This window comes from Balaenoptera musculus, chromosome 11 (assembly GCF_009873245.2).
Source record: "Balaenoptera musculus isolate JJ_BM4_2016_0621 chromosome 11, mBalMus1.pri.v3, whole genome shotgun sequence".
In the NCBI taxonomy this organism is placed as follows: Eukaryota; Metazoa; Chordata; class Mammalia; order Artiodactyla; family Balaenopteridae; genus Balaenoptera; species Balaenoptera musculus.
Window position 1 is genome coordinate 71,719,760 of NC_045795.1, and position 18,675 is coordinate 71,738,434.

General features: G+C 42.4%; 1 protein-coding gene and 1 pseudogene across 3 annotated transcripts in view; both read right to left on the bottom strand.

The window, feature by feature from the left end:
- The window catches only part of ARHGEF3 (Rho guanine nucleotide exchange factor 3), a 308,895-nt gene that overhangs the window by 146,052 nt on the left and 144,168 nt on the right, over positions 1 to 18,675 (bottom strand). The gene's annotated exons all lie outside the window — the stretch shown is intronic.
- On the bottom strand, positions 11,980 to 13,706 carry LOC118903463 (annotated as a pseudogene).

Sequence of the window (18,675 nt, forward strand, 5' to 3'; positions counted from 1 at the left end):
TGATATTTGTTGTTGTTGCTGTTGTTGATGCCCTTGGCCCTGCTCCCTTTGAGAAGCTTGTCTTCCTTACCAATTACCCAACTTCAGGGAGGGGGGGCACAGGTAGAAGGAATGGAGGGAACCAAAGAGGCACCCATTCTGCCAGCCCAGCACAGCCCTTCCTCTGTACATCAGAAGCCATGGACAGATGACCTGGGGGAGTTCCTAGACAGGAAGGACACTGTGTGTGAAACACCTGCATTTACACACTTGGTTTCACGGGTTCTCAGCCTATTTGAAGACCCACAGACCCACCATGTTATTCTTGTCAAATTTACTGAAGCGAATGCACAGTCTACTCCCCTTTCAACCATGAAAAACAAAGCGCCTTGGGTGAGCTCAGTGACTGTGCTGTAGTCTGGGCTCTCTGATTTGGGCACATAACTTTAAACCCCAGTGCCCAGTGCTGAGCAGTAGGTCAATGAATAATTTCTGAATGAGTGACTAAAAAAAGAATAAATAAAGGAGGCCAGTGTTCTTGAGGTGACACCCTCCCCTTCCGCTAACCACCTGGCTGCCAAAATTAAATCAAAACCTCAAAAGCAAAGATCACTGAAGGCTGAAATTCTTCAACCTCAAATTTCCTTGGAGACTCAAAACATACAAGTTCAAGCTACGATTTTTGCTTTTCAAATAAGAGAGTTTTTCCTCACCAGCAGGGGAATTTATTTTCCTTAAAATATGTAGACACGTTAAAAAAAAAAATACAGCTGTTCAGACATTGGTCCAAGTGGGCTACTGGTGATTCCCACTCCTCCTATGAGAAGGAGCGTCTGTTCAAGGGTGAGGCACACCCGTGACCAGGCAGCATCCATGCACCGCCCTGAACAGCAAACAGCACGAGCACTCGGCCTCCGTGCTTCAGGAGCAAGGAATCCAGGACTGATAATACCTCAACCGAAATGAAACAGCCTGCTGAACCTAACCATAAATGAGCTTAACGGGCACCTGAACCCTTTGTCTGAACACCTATCTGAGGCAGGGAGGAAAGGCAGTTACAGAGGGGAATGTATGGGAACAAAGGGTGTGAGTGTACCATCGGATTCCTTAGCCCCGTGGGTTTCATATTTGATGGAGACACTTTTTAGAAGTGCTTAGGTGCTGGAAAAACCTTCTCACGCTTCTTGGATCAAAAGACAACCAGGAGGCTCTTTGTTAATTTGCAACAGGGCCAAGTCTTCTGTATATGTGGATATGAGTTCTGATGGAGATACAGGTATCTCTGGATGGATGAGGTGGACTCTGTCTGAGACTCATTACTGGTGACACCATCCACTTTCACGACGCATCATTGTTCTCCAGGCCACTCTATGACTATCTCCTTTTAGGCTTGCCTACCTTCTGACAGCGCAAGGCAGACATCTAAATCTCATCAGTGGGACTTCCCTGGTGGCGCAGTGGTTAAGAATCCGCCTGCCAATGCAGGGGACATGGGTCCGATCCCTGGTTCGGGAAGATCCCACATGCCGCGAAGCAACTAAGCCCGCACACCACAACTACTGAGCCTGTGCTCTAGAGCCCATGAGCCACAACTACTGAAGCCCGTGCTCCGCAACAAGAGAAGCCACGGCAATGAGAAGCCCGCGCACCGCAACAAAGAGTAGCCCTGGCTCGCTGCAACTAGAGAAAGCCTGTGAGCAGCAATGAAGAGCCTATGCAGCCAAAAATAAAAAATTAAATTTAAAAATAAATAAATAAATAAATAAATCTCATTAGTAAATGGTCCGGGAACAATTACTTTTTCTGTGCTTCTGGGTAAGGTTCTCTGCAAGGAGAAATGACCCTACCTGTCCTCAGCTGATGGATTTGCAGAAGAGCTGGCCCTGGGTCCAAACCTATCCTTATTCCTACTAGGCTCAGGTTCCATTCCCTCTAGACCCAAATCTTGGGATCCTTTGAAGTTTTGAGTCTTAGACTCAAAGGAGAATCACCTTCCAGTATACAGGTGGAGGGAAGTAGATGCTGGAACTGGGTGTCTGCTGTGAGTCAAGCACTGTGCTCACTGTTTAAAGGATGGTTCCTTTTCAGCTTCTCCTTAGCCCAGCCTAAGTAAGCATGGTGGTGTTCATTTGTACAGAGAACACTGAAGCCTAGGAAAGCTTTAGCGACTTGCTCAAGGTCACAAAATCAGTAAATGCTGGAGAGGGAAGTTTTCTCTACGCCAGCCTGCTTCCCAAACCACTGATCCTCCTGCCATCCAGTGCTAATTCTTTTTTAATATTGTTTAAAAACAAAGTGTGTTTTACTTAAATTAATATAATAAATAGTATAAAATAAATTTAAATATTTATTTCAAACAATGTGTGTCTTACAGCAATATAAAAAGGCTCACAAGGCATTTACTACATACCTCAAAGAAATAAAGAGCTTAAATGAGACAGACCTGAGTTCAGAATCCAGCTCGATCATTTCTCCTTGGTGTGACCTTGGGCAAGTTGCTCTCTATCCCTTTATTCACTCAACAAATATTTATCTAGGATCTACTACAGGCCAGGCAGGTTCCAGGTGTGTGAGATATCTAAGTGTCTATAAAATATTTCTGTAAACTTTGATTTCTTCATCATAGGGTTATTTGAAGGATTAAAGCAGGAAAAATATTTAGAACAGGGCCGGGCATATGGCAAGAGATAAAATAATGATAATTATTATTGCTACCGTGGTTATTACCATAATTACTATTACTACTATTGTCATTGCTGCTTTGTAGTTACATTGAGAGGCAGGCAAGGGGGGTGGTGGTACTAGAGATGGGGGATCCTTCAGGATGATGGATAAGAGACTTGGGATGCAGCCTGACCCTCCTCTAGCTACCCACATCACACAGGGTTATAAATGGATGCTCTCTGGATACCTTCAGTCACGTTTGCAGTGTGTTGTTCCCACTTCTGAAACAAAGACAGGGCAAGTGCAAGGCCTGACTTAATTTTAAATGGCTGAGATTGAATTGATTAGTGTCGGAACAGCCCTGTGATTTAATCACAGGGCTTTTCTATTTAATAACCAAGTGACCAGAGCAGCAAAAATGCACTGATGGAGAGAGTGCAGCTCCTGACTTGACAGCAAATGGCCCCTGATTAGTCATCTGTAATTATTAAATTCAAACCAGATCTCAAACCTTTCTGATTTATCTCTTTGCTGGCAAACAGCTTTGGTGGTTTCAGAGGCTTTGATGAGGCCTTTCATCTGCACCTTCTTTAGGGAGACATTAGCAAAAGGATTTTGTGTTCTTGTACTTGCCCTTAGCTGGAACTTGACTCACTAAACTCATGCTCGAGCAGGGAGAGGATCCACATTTCATCTCTCCTCTGTCTCAGCTTCAGGACTGAGTAAGAGAATTGAGAGGGACCCCCTACTCCATTTTTAATACCTTAGTTTTAAAATATCCTCCCTTTTCCAGCATCCAGGAACCATGATCCTTTTTTCTAGACTCTTCGATGTGCTTACAGGGTAGAAAACCTGGAAATCATGGTGCTCTCTGAGCTGCTGGTAAATAAATCTTAACTAACATAATATGCAATTTTGTGCTCAGATGCCATTAACTGTGGTTTAAAGATGCTAGGTGGGCTCTAAGGTTATATTTGTGGGTTCACGTCCTCGTCATGCCACTTATTTGTTATAGAAACTTAAGCACATCACTTCGCCTCTCTGAACCTCAGTTTCCTTGTCTATAAAATAACTAAGGTTATCGCGAGAGTTAAATAGATCACAATGCCTGGCACACAGTAACATCTCAGTACTAGCTATCACTAGTAGTAGCAGCAATAACAGCAGTAATGGCAAGTGAGAGCAGGCACCAGAGGGAAAAAAACATGGAGAAAATTCCTATAATGTATAAAAGTGTACCCATTAACTTGATTTTGGCAAATCAGGAAAAGCCCCAATGATTGCTTTTGGCCACAGAACACCTGGCCTTTAGCTTGTTGGGAAGCAGAGATGAGGTCACCTTGGCCAAGGAAAGGTCTCTCTCTCCCATGGGAAGGAAAAGATGCTCAACCAGGCAAATGAGAGGCCGGGGGACCCAGCCGGCCTGCCAGTGCCAACACCAGCCCTGAAATCAACAGCAGCCAGATTCACTCTCATCCCACAAACATTTACAAACCACTTTTCCCTCTAAAACACTCAAGGCCAGAGGAGCAGGAGAGAAGACAGAAAACTTGTCTATCCAGGGCAGAGCACTGGCAAGTATATTTTCCAGAATGATTGCTCCAGAAAAACTCCATTATGGGCACTCATCTAAAGTGGGAAAGGGGGCTCATCTTCACAAAGGTTTTCAACAATGGAATTTGACAAGAAGCACAAAATCTAATTAAACAGAGCACTTTTTTTTTAAGCCTTCTAATAATTACTATTAATTATTTTACATTGTTTTCTTCCAATCTCAGGTGCACTGAACTGGATTAATCACAATCCTTGGTTCATAACACACTATTATCACTGGTGCTTCCCTGGCCCTCCTTTATTTGCTAATTTACTTATTTTTACCAGCATAATGAACTCTTATTTATTAAAATTATTTCCATACAGAACTGTCTGAGGCCCTTATCAACAAAAATATTACCCATATAGTTTAGGGAATGTCCAAATAATTGCTTAATTTCTAAGGAATTACTCCATGTAACCAAACAACTTAGATGGTCCAACTGTACAATTCAGATTCAAAAGTGTTTATTGCCCATGATAATATCGGGAACCTGATTTTACAAGGAGAGTTCTTAGTGCTTCACTCAGGTTTGGCTGGGTTCCTGCCTTTTCCTATCTAGAGAGACCCCAGTGCTGGTAATGCCTTAGCAGCCACAGCACCCCATGCATTCCTGAGCAGCACCCCAAATACTAGCAGGCAGGCATTCAGCCACAGGAAGAGAAAGGCTTCCCTTCGGCCACTGGTCTCTGGATCATCTACTCCTGGGGGCAACTTGCCACACAAAGCAGAGATGGAACACGCTGGAGAAATGGACTGCACCTGCTAAGCCACTCTGTAAATCCTGACAACTGATCAGAACATTCCTTTAAATAAAAAAAAGATTCCCTGGTAGAACTAGTTGGTGTTGTCTAACCAGACTAGAACTCACAACCTGAGTTGCTAAAGCTCAGTTTCTTTATGGCATATTCTGGCTGCCTGAAGGAGTCCCTTCCTTCCCTCCCTCCTTCCCCTTGCTGGGTTTAAAACAACGATCTATTAAGAATCCACTGTATGCTGAGTGCTTTCCGTATATTATACCTAATCCTTACAGCTTGGACAAAGAAGTTATTACACATGAGGAAACTGAGGCTTAAACAGTTTAAATGACTTGATTAAAACTGCTCTGTGAGTGGGTGAACAAAGCCAGGATTTGATATCATATCCAGCTAATTGTGTAGCTGATACTGCTGGCCCACACCCCCTGAGCAGTCACCATTCCCTGGCATGTTTCGGCTTTCTACAGGCCAGAAATGCTTGGGTGTTAGTATCACCAGGAGCAGCCCTCAACCCGTGATGAACTGGAGTTGGTAGGGAAACACCCCAGCTTCCTAAAGCTGGAGGGGACAACTCGGAGGTACAGTCTCTCAGCCTTGACTATGCATTGGAATCACCAGGGGAGTTTAAAATGCTCCCGGGTCCTGACTTCTGCTATCCAGGGATTCTGAACAACAGGAGTTGCAGAAGCTCCCCAGGTGAGTCTATTGTGCAGCAAAGTTTGAGAATCGCTGCCACACAGTCTCCTAGAGGTCCTCAGCAGGACTGAGCCCCAGTTGCCCACAGAGCTAACCTGTTCATGATCACACGCTGTAGTGGCTTCCTTCCCTTCCCTGTTTCTCTTGCCCACTCCCTCACCAGTGCTTCTGGGGATCACCTCCCAAATAAACTACTCACACTTGTATCCGGGTCTGCTTCTAGGGCACTGAACCTAAGACAAGCTGAACGTGGCTTTGTGCTTCTAAAACTAGCAGTGTACTAGGAGGCAGGTAAAGCCACAGAATAAAAATGGTCCGTCAACTTGACTTTGTGGGAAGCCATGCAAGCCATTATTTGTATATTTTAACAAGAATGTAATGTCAGTTTACATGAGTGTTTAAAGATAAGGCTGGGAAGAAATTTAAAGTTGAATGACCTTCACATTGACTGTCCCTTGTGAAAGACACAGAAAGGGCTGAGTCTGCTTCCTCTCTGATCAGAGGTTGGGAAGAGTCCAGGAAGCCAGAGAGAGTCACAGCTTCTACTTCTCCAGGCTTCGCTTCACAGTCTATCCACACACTCCTCCAGCAGAAAGGAGTCTCAACAAGACTAATAGGAGGCTTTTGTCATTTGGTTACTAATCAGAGACCAAATGCTTTAAGCACAAGCCCTCAGGGCTAACAGGAGCAGAACCATTTTCACAGTGTTACTTTTTTGTATCTCTATTCACCAGGTGAGGTTCATCCTTGCATGGAGAGATTAGACCTGCAAATTTTAAATTAAGGTGAGAAACAACAATTTAAATAAGGATTTAATTAGAGTTTTAAGATGGAAGGTTGGTTTGCATTTTTTTGATCTCCTTGACTGGGTGGGAACATCGGTACTGCTGGAGACTTGTAATCAAGAGCCTTAGAGGTGTCAAGGCAGAATGTCATCATCATTTAACCTGTCCCTAGATACTGCAGGCAGAAGGATTAGGTTATATAACCAAAGAAAACTTTCTGGAAGATACTCTGACAATATCTATCAGTAAAATAGTTGGTAGGAATAATGGTGGGATAGTCATGGATATACTTTCACCAAGATCCACACACAAGGATGTTTACTGTAGCACTGTTCATAAGTAGCAAAATACTGGAAACAAAATGTCCACCAAAAGAAACTGGTTAAACAAAACTATGGTCCATCCATATAATATGAAATACTATGCAATTAGAAAGAATAGTGTAGAGCTACACAATGTATGGAAGGTCCTCCAGGATATATTGAGTAATAGTAATAATAATAATAATAATAATAAAATTGTATGCACAGCATGTTTCCTACTGTGTCAAATTCTTAAAATTAGAAGAGGAAAATACATACATATCTATATCTATCTATTTACATATACATACATACATCCCGTTATACGAATGAAATTTCTTTCTGTAAGGAAGCACATGTAGTGTTCATTGGAGACAGAGCCTGGGGTAGGAGGAAGGAGACTATCACTTTTTATTTGGTGCTATCATATACTTATATACCCTAAGCATGTGTGTGTGTGTGTGTGTGTGTGTGTATATATATATATATATATATATATATATATATACACACACACACATACACACACACATACACACCCATTATAGGCTATCTAGGTACTGGGACAACTGCCTTTTTATTTAGTGGCTGTTATTTCCTTCTTTATGTCTCTGTACTAAAGAAAGAAGGCACACCTAAAGTTTTTTAAAATAGATGCATATAGGTAGATTGGAATTGGAGGCATCAGAATGAATTCATGGTTACACATACACACATATTTGTGCAATGACACCCTAGTAGCAATGAACACACCCAGTGCCCAGATCTTGGTTTCTAAGTACCATTCTCCACTAAAAGGACCCAGAGCTCTTTGGAGAAAAGGCTGATTTTAGGGCTGGGGTAGGGAAAATACAAGATGAGCCTGGAACATGTTTATGTATCAAGAGTAATGAAGTACTCTAAGAATGATGGATGAGGCACCAGCTTATAGGGCTCTCACTAGCCAAAACAGAGATCCATGACCCCATAATATAAATAAATATAATATATATGATTTAAATAAATGAATAAATAAGTGGTGAAGGGACACCTCTTTTGTATAGAACACTAATAAACATAGAAGGGATGATGGAGTTAAAAAATCATTGATGGATGCTAAACTAGTGGGTTAACATTTCATGAGGGATAGGACTCTTCCACAGTTTCAATTTACTTGTAATTTAAAAAGGGAAAAATTGTAACTCTACAATAGAGAAATTTAGAAAATGCCGCCTGAACTAAGTAACCAAAGCTAATGTCACCAATACTGGTACAAACTGATACCGTGTATCCTCTGATGTGATACACAGAGGAAGACACCATATCACTTCTGTCATGTTCCTGTGAAAAATGCACAGCTTAAAAAAAGTATTCTTCCATCACTCCAGATATTTTTTTAAAATGCATAATCCAAAGATAGTCATGGAGAAACATCTAATAAACCCACATTGAGGGAAACTGTACAACCTAACCGGTTTCTACTCTTCAAAACTGTCAAAATCAAGAAACATCAAAAAGGCCTGGGGAACTGTTCCAGATTAAAGGAGACAAAAGAATATGTGATAATAAATGCAATGCATGATCCTGAATTGGACTCTAGACCAGGAATAACAACAGCTATAAAATACATTATTGTGACAGTTGGCAAACTTTAAAAATGAATGGTGGGGGCTTCCCTCATGGTGCAGTGGTTAAGAATCTGCCTGCCAATACAGGGGACACGGGTTCGTGCCCTGGTCCAGGAAGATCCCACGTGCCGCAGAGCAACTAAGCCTGTGTGCCACAACTACTGAGCCTGCGCTCTACAGCCCGCAAGCCACAACTACTGAGCCCAAGCGCCACAGCTACTGAAGGCCGCGCGCCTAGAGCCTGTGCTCCGCAACAAGAGAAGCCACCGCAATGAGAAGCCCGCGCACTGCAATGAAGAGTAGCCCCTGCTTGCCGTAACTAGAGAAAGCCCACATGTAGCAACGAAGACCCAACACAGCCAAAAATAAAATAAATAAAATAAATAAATTAAAAAAAAAAGAATGGTGGAGGAGTTAATATATTTTGTCAACGTTAAATTTTCTGCTTCTGATAATTATACGGTGTGAGGATGCTCTTGTTCTTACACTGAAGTATTTGGGGCTAAAGGGGTGTAATGTCTGCAATTCATTCTCAAATAGGAAGAAAAATAATTTACATTTATATGTTAAATATATATATTCTATATCTCTATCTTTAACTATCCATATCTATCTATCTATCTATCTATCTAGAGACTGATACACAGAGAGAAATACAGAGAAAGCAAATGTAAACAATCAGTGAACCGGTGGGTAAAGAGTATTCAGAAGTATCTTATTTTAGACTTGCAACTTTTCTGTAAGTTTGAAATAATACTAAGTTGCCAAAAGTAAAATAAGTTCACAAATAAGCTCCACACTCTCACCGCTCCTCAAGAAAAAGACAAGCCCATAGACACTCATTCCTCTTCAGGGCATCTGATACCCACCCATTGCCCAACTCCAGGGGGCCTTAGGCCCTCAGGGCTCAGCTCTGCAGGATCTGCTAACCCTTGGTTCCTGCAGGCTCTGTGATCCTACAAGGGAGTGAGTCTGTCCAGGCACTTCAGCAGAACTTGGTTGGGTATTAGCTGGGACACAATTCCTTAGGCCTGAGAAGAATATAATTTAAGGCTTATTTGATCAAAATAGCTCTCTTCCAAACAAAACTGGAAATTCTCACAAGAGGCTCTTTATTTTTAAAGATGTTTCTCTCAGTAGAAAGAAACAGCTAAAAGGAAAATAACTGTGTAATAGGTAATACCCCTCCCCTCAAAACAATGTACCTGAATATGCCAACAATGTATCTTAATGTAGTTCCTCAGAATGTGGCCTCTGGAAGGACTGGACCTCTCTCCTTGTCCAACTAGAGTTCATTAGCACAAAGGAGGCCACCAGTTTTCAGACTAGTCTTGACTAACTTGAGAAAATGCTCCTGGCAATAGTCTGCAGAGAAGCTGTCAGAACAATAACGTGAAAGTTAGTTACCATTTCTGATGTGGTGTCTGGAAAGATGTCACCTGTGATTAGAGGGACATTTTCCTTCTGCAGCTGTCTCTGAAAGTGGAGGAGGGCCTCATCACAACCCCAAATTATAGGAGAGAGGTAAAGGGCCGCCAAACACCAGGGACATGCAGGTATTCAGGGAATCCTTCCTTCAGCAGCACTATCATGTCCTGTCAAGTTTTGAGTAAAAAAGCAAAAGTTGTGATAAGCCACAAGTGGGCTGCAGGAAGGGGGAAAGGACTTTGTGCTAAATTTTCTAATCCTGAATTTTTGCTTCAAAGCCCATCCCAATCACTTTTATCCTGAGGTCTGAAACTGAGATCTGGATTTTGCAGAATCAAAGCATATTCATACAGCATTTAATCCATTTCCCAGGAAATCAGTGTTTTACTAAGAGTAGAATTCTTTCATGTCCAGAACTTTCCTGGGCATTTCTAAGGCCTAATCCAGCACACAGAAAAAGCTCAACAAATGTTTGTTGACTGACACACATGAACAAATGAACCCAAAATAGAGAATATAAAGCTGTAGAATTTCTTTTCAGAAAGACTAAAACACCAAGATGTGCCATCCATAAAATTCCATTTTTGATTCTGGGACCCACAATATTTCTCATTTCTTGGCAATAGACATCCAGGGACTTCCCTGGTGGTCCAGTGGCTAAGACTCCATGCTCCCAACTCAGGGGGCCTGGGTTCGATCCCTGGTCGGAGGACTAGATCCCGCATGCGTGCTGCCACTAAGAGTTCTCATGCCGCAGCTAAAGATCCTGCATGCCACAACTGAGACCCGGAGCAGCACGCATGCATGCATAAATAAATAACCCAGGAACAACAAGAGACTCAGATGAATGAATTTCACTCTATAGTTTCATTCATTCAACAAATATTTTATGGAGTACCTATTAGGTGCCAGGCACTGTGCAAGCTGCTGTAGATACATTGGTTAACAAAAGAGATATGGTCCCTGCCCTCAGAGGGGACAGAGACGATAAAACAATAAGCAAATAAAAAAGCTAGTTTTAGGGTGTACTAAGTGTTATGAAGAAAGTAGACCAGGGTAATATGAAAGCCTATGAAAGGTGGGGAGGGGTGAAACTACCGGAGAGAGAGGTCAGGGAAGCTTCTCAGAGGAGGAACATTTGAGATGACACCTAAGTGATGGGATGGAGCCAACCAAGCAAAGATGGGGATAGATGGGGAGTTAGAGCTCCTAAAGGCCCCTCATCATTAAAGGTTCAAGTTCTCTCTTTCCACACACAGTCCCTAATGCCTGTTCTGATTGGCCAATGCTCATGGATGTGTGCTGGTTCCATACGTGGTGCCTGTTCTGATTGGCCAGCGTCCATGAACATGATTGTTTATGTGGAAAAACATCATCTTCTATTAATAAGGATGAGAACTGTAATGAGGCAATTTCCTTTCTCAGTTTATTTGAAGAGAAATTAAGGGTGAATAATTTTACTCATCTTTGTGTTATTGTTAGTCATGAACACGGTCCCGAATTTCTCAAGACTTGTTAGTGTCCTTAAGACCCTGTGCAAAGTCAGGTCTGGTCTACTATTTTTTTTAAAGGTTGGAAAAATTACTTTATGAAGCCTTAAGAAGCACTGAGTATAATTAAACTGTAGTCCAGAGTTAGATACAATTTAATATAGTTCAGTTCCAAAAATTAAAGTTATTGTAGGTGAGACCACGAAATTTCCTAACACACGATTTTAATACGTTGCGTTAAAATTTCTAAAACAACTCAGAGGAACCAATATTTACAGTAGATGGCGTATTTATGAAAAATCTGGCATCACCTATATTATATACATGTATATATGTGAATATATAGAGAGAGAGAGAACCCAAGATTATATGAACTAGGAAACAGATGTTGTATATTTCAACAGCAATACTAGAGTGCAGAGTTTGAGACTAGGATTTATAACATGGGATTTGGAAAAGCAGCAGACATCTTGTTTTTAAAACCTGAAGTTTTTCTCAAGACCCAAGTCAACATTGTAACTGCCACAGAACAGGAAAAAGGGAAGCTTTTCTCGCTTCAATTGTTCATCTGCATCAGAAAGTCCAGTATCCCTGAGACAGGAACCACTGCAATAAGAAGGGAGTGAATAGGTTCTCCCAAAGGAAGACTGTTACTTCATTATGCCTCCTGCCCTGGTCACCAGGAGCAAACTTTGCATTTCCCAACATAATGCTTGGCAGCACCAAGACGTTTCAGTAATGGTTCATCATAAACCCTGCATTCTCCATCTTCATGAAATAACCTTGTCTCCCATTGAATTTCCTTTTCCTTCCTTTCTCGGGCTCTGCTCTTTGTCTTTCTTCAAGTCTATGCTTGGCTTCATTTGCTGCATCAGTGTCTCTGATTTTTAAGTTGAAAGTGACATCCTTCCAAAGGCAGTGGGATTTGTACTCATTCTGTCTTCCAACTTCCTCACTTTCTTCTTGATTACAGGCAACTTCTTGGTATCTATAAAAACTACATTTTCCCCTGTTGAGTATTTTGCATACAGTACACCATTCCGTTCCCCTTCAATTGAGCAGAAAGACTTCTTGTCATTTGGAGAAAAAATCTCAGCAGTAATTCTGTGCTTCTTGCCCCCACAGAAAGGTTTAGTGTGGAAGACGATATTGGCACTTTTGCCAGTTTTGGAACAATTAATATTGCATTCTCCACCTAGTTCCACCCAGGGGACTGTAAGGATAGACCTTCCATAACCATCGGGGAAGGTGAGAATGTAACGTTCATCAGGGTCTAGACATGAGACACAGCCCTGTCCTATGTTGTGCACCCCAATTGACATCCCAAGGAATTGTGATTTGGTCCAGATATAAGCATTGAATTGTATCTTCTTGTTAAAACACTCAGCATAAAAGGCTGAAACTGGTGGATGATGGGAAACCTGCTCAGCCATGAATGTTATGCTATTCTTGGAAACCCAGGGAACTGGTCCTTCTGAAACTAGCTCCACATTCTCTTCAGTATCATTGGTAATGTCCAGTGACACTGAAAGATCTCACCCAAAATGGGGTTGTATGGTTTTTTGGCAACTGATCCTTTCCTTCCTGTGTGAAAGGCTGAGAGGTACCATTTTACAACCTGAACCATTCAGTCTCTGGCATCCTTCTGGTCACTAATACTCACAAACAGGTCCGGATGTGCAAAAAAGTCTGCATACATTTCTAAAAGAGATCTTCTTTCAAGAGTAAATGTTGGAAGAACTACCTTAGTAATAAGATCCATTCCAAGCCTAACCTGTGACAACAGATACATGATAACACTCTTGTGCTCTTCCACCAACCCTGCCTCCCCTTCATCATCTCTATCATCATGTGAATAGAAAAGGTCAGCATCACTTGTTCCATTGGACATGGAAGAATTAAGTGATTCCGTGGTATCTGGGCGCTTTAGACTATTTCCTGAGCTGCTGTGTTTCAAGACTGAGGCAGAACCAGAGGAATCTATTAAGTGCTGTGGGGATGAGCCACTCTGATGGAATTCAACCGCATTATGGAATTCATCTTCACTGCTAGAATAAGAGAACTCCGGGACTGTGTTTGGAGACAAGTTGGCATGGCTTGGAGAAGTCAGACTGCTACTAGGTGGTGAGTGCCCAGTGCCTGTACTATTTGGTGTTGGAGTCTGATGATGTCCCAAGGTAGTAGCTAATACAGGTCCAACTGGCAGAGAAGATGGACGCTCTGCTCTGACTTACACAACTGAGTGGGTTCTGGAGGTAAGACAGTCTGGGAGGGCATTGTGTTGATCACAGGTTCCAAGGGACTAGGTTGATATATTGCATCCATAGGATTAATGGTACTTTTAGTGATCTGCAGCAACACAATGCAGTGTTTAATTGATTCTACCATGCTATTTGCTGTCTCTTTGAGAGTTCCACTTTTCTTTCTCTGTTCATCATCTTTGCAGTTTTGAAGTTTGTCATCAAAGAGCTTTAACTGTTCTATCAAGATCTGTAGGTAAGCATCAGCCTCTGTAAGTTTCTTATCGAAGTCTTGGACACCAGGAACAAATCCTGAATCCAAACCTCCGCAAGTAGCCATCAAGCCAAGGCCCCCGCCCTCTGTGCCTCCAGAGGAGGGAGCCGAGGGCTGCTTCCGGGCGCCCCCTCTTCTCCCCCCTCCGCCGGACCACCGGGCTGATGCCTGGTCTACTTCTCGTCTCTAACCTCATTCCCTTTGCTCTGCGCTCCATCCTCCCATAATCCCAATTCCTCTTTCCCCATGTTTCCTCTGCCTGGAACCCTCTTTCCTCCCCCTTTTCTCTCAGCCAACTCCTCCTCATCCTTCAGATATCAGCCTGACATCCAAGATAGCTCCAAACCAGATTAAATCTCCCCGTTATGGCCTCTCAGCCTCATGTGCCTCCTCTTTGTTGTACTGACCCTATTAAAATGTTACCCTTTACTTGTGTGATAACTTGGTTAACGTCTGTCTCCTCCCTCAAGCCAAGTTCAATGAATGAGGAAACCCGATCAAGTTCACTTACTGTGGTACTTCTAGCACATTCTATTATGTGGGCACATAGAGTATAAAGCTTTGCGGTCACCATCTTGAAATTCTTAACTTTTTTAACAAGGGACCTGAATTTTCATTTTTCACTGGCCCCTGCAAATTATATAGTCGGTCTTGGGAAGGAAAGAATGTATAGGGGCTCTTCTGTGATGAATACTCATTCTGAGGCCACCATCCCTAAAAACCCAAAGCAAGTTTGACTACCAAGCATTGATTTGTTCAAATATTAAACAAATATTTATTGGACGTTATGTGCCCACATAGTGGAGCCCTGCTGAGTGCAGAGCTCTGTCCATGAAGGTGGCCCTCTTCCTGCCTTCCTCTTGAATTTCTTGATCCCATGCCAATTAAAGATGCTTCTGACTTCTTGTGGGATATATCTCACCCTGGACTTCACCACTCTCTGAACAATCTATTGATAGGTTTCACAGGACAGGACCTCCCTGGCACGGGCCCAACCCTGAAGATAAGAAGTACTTTCCCCATTAGAACTTCATTCCTGCCTTCAACCTGCCAATAAGACTCAGGCCAAAACAGAAACTTCATCTTGCAGAAGTACTTTTTAAATCTCCCTAATTTTAAAGCCCTGGCTCTCCTCAGGATATTGTAAAAGGTTTGCCAGAAAGTGGCTCTCTGAGTCTGGCAATACTTGCCTGCTGCATTTTAGCCTGGGCTCATCACTGATGCATCAACAAACACTTACTTTCAGTAGCCACAGACTGTGCCGCTCCACTCACTGGATAGCTCAGACTGACAAACAACTGACAAGTGCCACACAGTAAATTAAATTCACAGGCAAATTTGGAAACACTAAGTTTGTTAGCAAATTGTAATACCATATTGAAAGGGGAACAGCAAAAATGGAAAACGATGTTACTCATCAGAACAGAGTATCACCAATATGTTAGGGAAAATGGCAGAGAGAGCTGAACACCAAGAATTTCAATATATTTTTGAACTTTAAAGAAAGAAAAGTGATGTTGCTTTACACCATTTGGATATATACCTTGGGGTACTGTTTCCCAAAGGATCAGTCTGGTACCTTGTGATTTGTAAGATCATTTTAGGCAGTATGCTTACCAGCTGCCTTGGTTTGGGCTCCCCCCAAAGCAGATCCTGGGTAAAGATTTAGGTATAAGCTGTTTACGTGGGAGGTGATCCCCAGGAAGAACTGGTGGGGAGTGGGAAAGTGAGGTAGCAAAAGGAGGGAGGCCACAAAAAGCTGTAAAGCCACCAGGTTACAGCTGTGGGCAGCCAGAGTAAAACCCACTGGGGCCCCCCTGAGAGACTGTGTAAGACACACCTCATAATTTTCCACTAAGGGGTGGGGAGGTGGAAGTATTTAATCCATCAACTCCTGCCTCTCACTGATGGGGAGGGGCGCCTCGGGATGTTAACCCCCTTGGCTGGAAACCCCTGCAAGTTGAAGGACACAGGAAGTCATAAATGGGTCTAGGGGACTCTGGAGGTGATTTCTGGAGTGAGCCTAGGCAATATGAGTGGGGCACTGGGAGAGTCTGCTCTGACAGGCTTTACCCAGCAGCAGATCACGTAGGAAAGTTATCATGTTTTCAATTCACTGTCCATTCTCAGTCCATCAGACTGGGGCTACCTCACCTTTAACACCCACCCAGTGCTTACCAACCTCAATCTTTCTCTCTCTCCAGGGTGCAAAGAGACTCGGGCAACAGCATCTAGCTAGAATGTAGTTACTCTGTTTTGTGGGTATCTATTTATCTTAATACTTATATTCAAATTTGGGCCAGCACACTGGTTTTATATTATAATAATATAACCTTTCCATTAAAGATAACTATAAGGGAAAAACTGTCGGTCTGTAGAAAACTATTAAGTGTTTTACAATGTTAAGGGCTATGGTAAAAGATGATTCATAAATGAGTGAGGTTTAGGAAACACTTTCTTTGTGGAAACTCCCTCTCATAACTGTCACACAAAGTAACTGGCCCACGATCTTGCTGCTCCTGACAAGTACAGAAAAAGTGACACTCTGTTGCCCTCTTCCCTGGAATGAGTGAAAAAAGAGACTCCTACCCCACCCACCCACCCCCAACACATGCCCGTCCTTTCTGGAGAAGATCTGTAGCCCTCCGTCTGCCCAGTCATGGATTAAAAATGAAATTCGTATCTAACAGGTCTAACTTTAGCCACAGGAAACAGGAGCACTTGGGGGACCCAAAGGGTTAGCCAAGCTTTGTTAAAGGATGGGCACATTATCTTTTCTGAACCTTCTTCCTTCCCCTTTTTGGGAGGGGAGGGGTGGAGGCTAAGCTTTGGGGAGTGACCGGGAAGTGAGGCCTGCTGGATCTGTTTCCTGGTCAGCTGCGTGGGAGGTTTCACCCCTCTCTGTTGCCACTGTTCAGGCTCTCAAATTTATGCTACATATCATTAGGACCAAGTGATGCCCACTTTAGGGTATATTATAAAAAATATTTTGATGATGAAAATCACTCAAATGAGGAATTAAAAAACCCTCTATGTTGAAAATGTCTAGACACCTTCACCACAAATACAAAATGCTTCTGTGAAGAAAAGAAAGTTTAAACCTAAGTAGTTTTTAAAACTTACATTTGTATATATTTTCTAGCTTTCTTACAATGTGCACAATTTATAGGTCTGCTTTATAAATTTTCATCAGAAGTTGCCAGGTCACAAGTGTCGTTACTCTCTTATCTGATGCATAAGTAGCAATATAGAGAACAATTACCCAGTGGTTACTTATTTTTTAAGGTCACGAACTAACTGTATGACCTTAGGCATTTCACATTCCTGCTCTGGATCTCAGTTTCGTTATCTGTAAGATGAGGGCATTGGACCAGGTGACCTCCAAAGTTTCCTTCTAACATCGTATGCGTGTATGACAACACGTAGCCAAGGAGATTGCTGGGTAAGGGGCGGGGGGAATGAGAATGGCAGAGATTGGGAAACACTTTCTAGAAATAAATATGATATTCTGTTTTTGCCTCAAAGTCACAGATGACAATAATCCTAGCTGTAAATTATGTTTTTGAAACACAATGTCTGTGTCCAGATTCCAGCATAGCCCAGTGCACTACACAAAGAAGGTGATCCACCAATGTGTGCTGAATGAGTGGACAAAGGCACCTTCCCTGAATATCTTTTGAGGACTCAAGGCTAATGCCCGATTATTTACAACAGCCAAGATATAGAAACAACCTAAGTGCCCATCAGTGGATGAGTGGCTCAAGAAGACGTGTGTGTGTGTGTGTGTGTGTGTGTGTGTGTGTGTGTGTGTGCGTGCGGTTAAAACAACAAGATGCCATTTCACATCCAGCCATCAGATTGGCAAAATTAAAAGCCTGACAATACTAAGGGTTGGAGAAATGAGGATTCTCATCCAAGGCTACAGGGAGAGTTACAGACCGGAGAGTAACCTGACAGCTTCCAGTCAAGCTGAGGATAGGCATGTTTTCCTGCCCAGCATCCCACTTTTAAGGACATAGTCTAGCGTAATTCTTGCAGGTGGTGGGCACTTAGAGGCCCGTACTTGAGGGATGCTCAGGATGTTTATAACAGCAAAGGACTGGACATAACAGGAATATCTTTTAGTACGTAGATGGAGTATAGGACATGCACCAACATTTCCATCAGTCAAAACCCATCCATCAATCAGGCTCCTCCTCTCACACACTACCTGCCCAGACCACTACGTTGCACGTGGATATGCAAAACACACATCAGCTCCAACGCTGCTAGTTCATGCCTCCTACCTGACTCATGTTTGGATAGCTGCATTTGTTTCCCTATAGTTTATTTTGATCCAACCAGAATTATAAGCACACCGGGCCTCCTTGCTTCTAGACTAGTGGTTCTCAAAATTTTTGGTCTCAGGACCCCTTTATACTTTTAAAAACTACTGAGGGCCCCAAGAGGTTTTGTTTATGTTGGTTATATCAATATTTGCACTATTAGAAAATAAAATTAAGAATTAAAAAATTTCTTTCTTTTAAAAAGTAATGAGTGTATTATTACTTCTTAATCTAATTATCAAATTTTAATGAAAATTAACTATATTTTCCAAAACAGAAAACGTAGGGAGAAAAGCAGCATTGCTTCATACTTTTATAACTCTCTTTAATGGCTGGCTGCACAGAAGACAGCTGGATTCACATATCTGCTTCTGTAATGAATCTGTTGTGGTGTGTTATTTTGGTTGACGCATACGAAGAAAATCTGTTCTGTAGTTATGTAGTTAGTACTTTCTAGGTCTCAGGAACTCCTTGGATCACACTTTAGAACCACTGTTTTAAATCGCCCTACATTCTGCCAAAAGTTGTCTTTC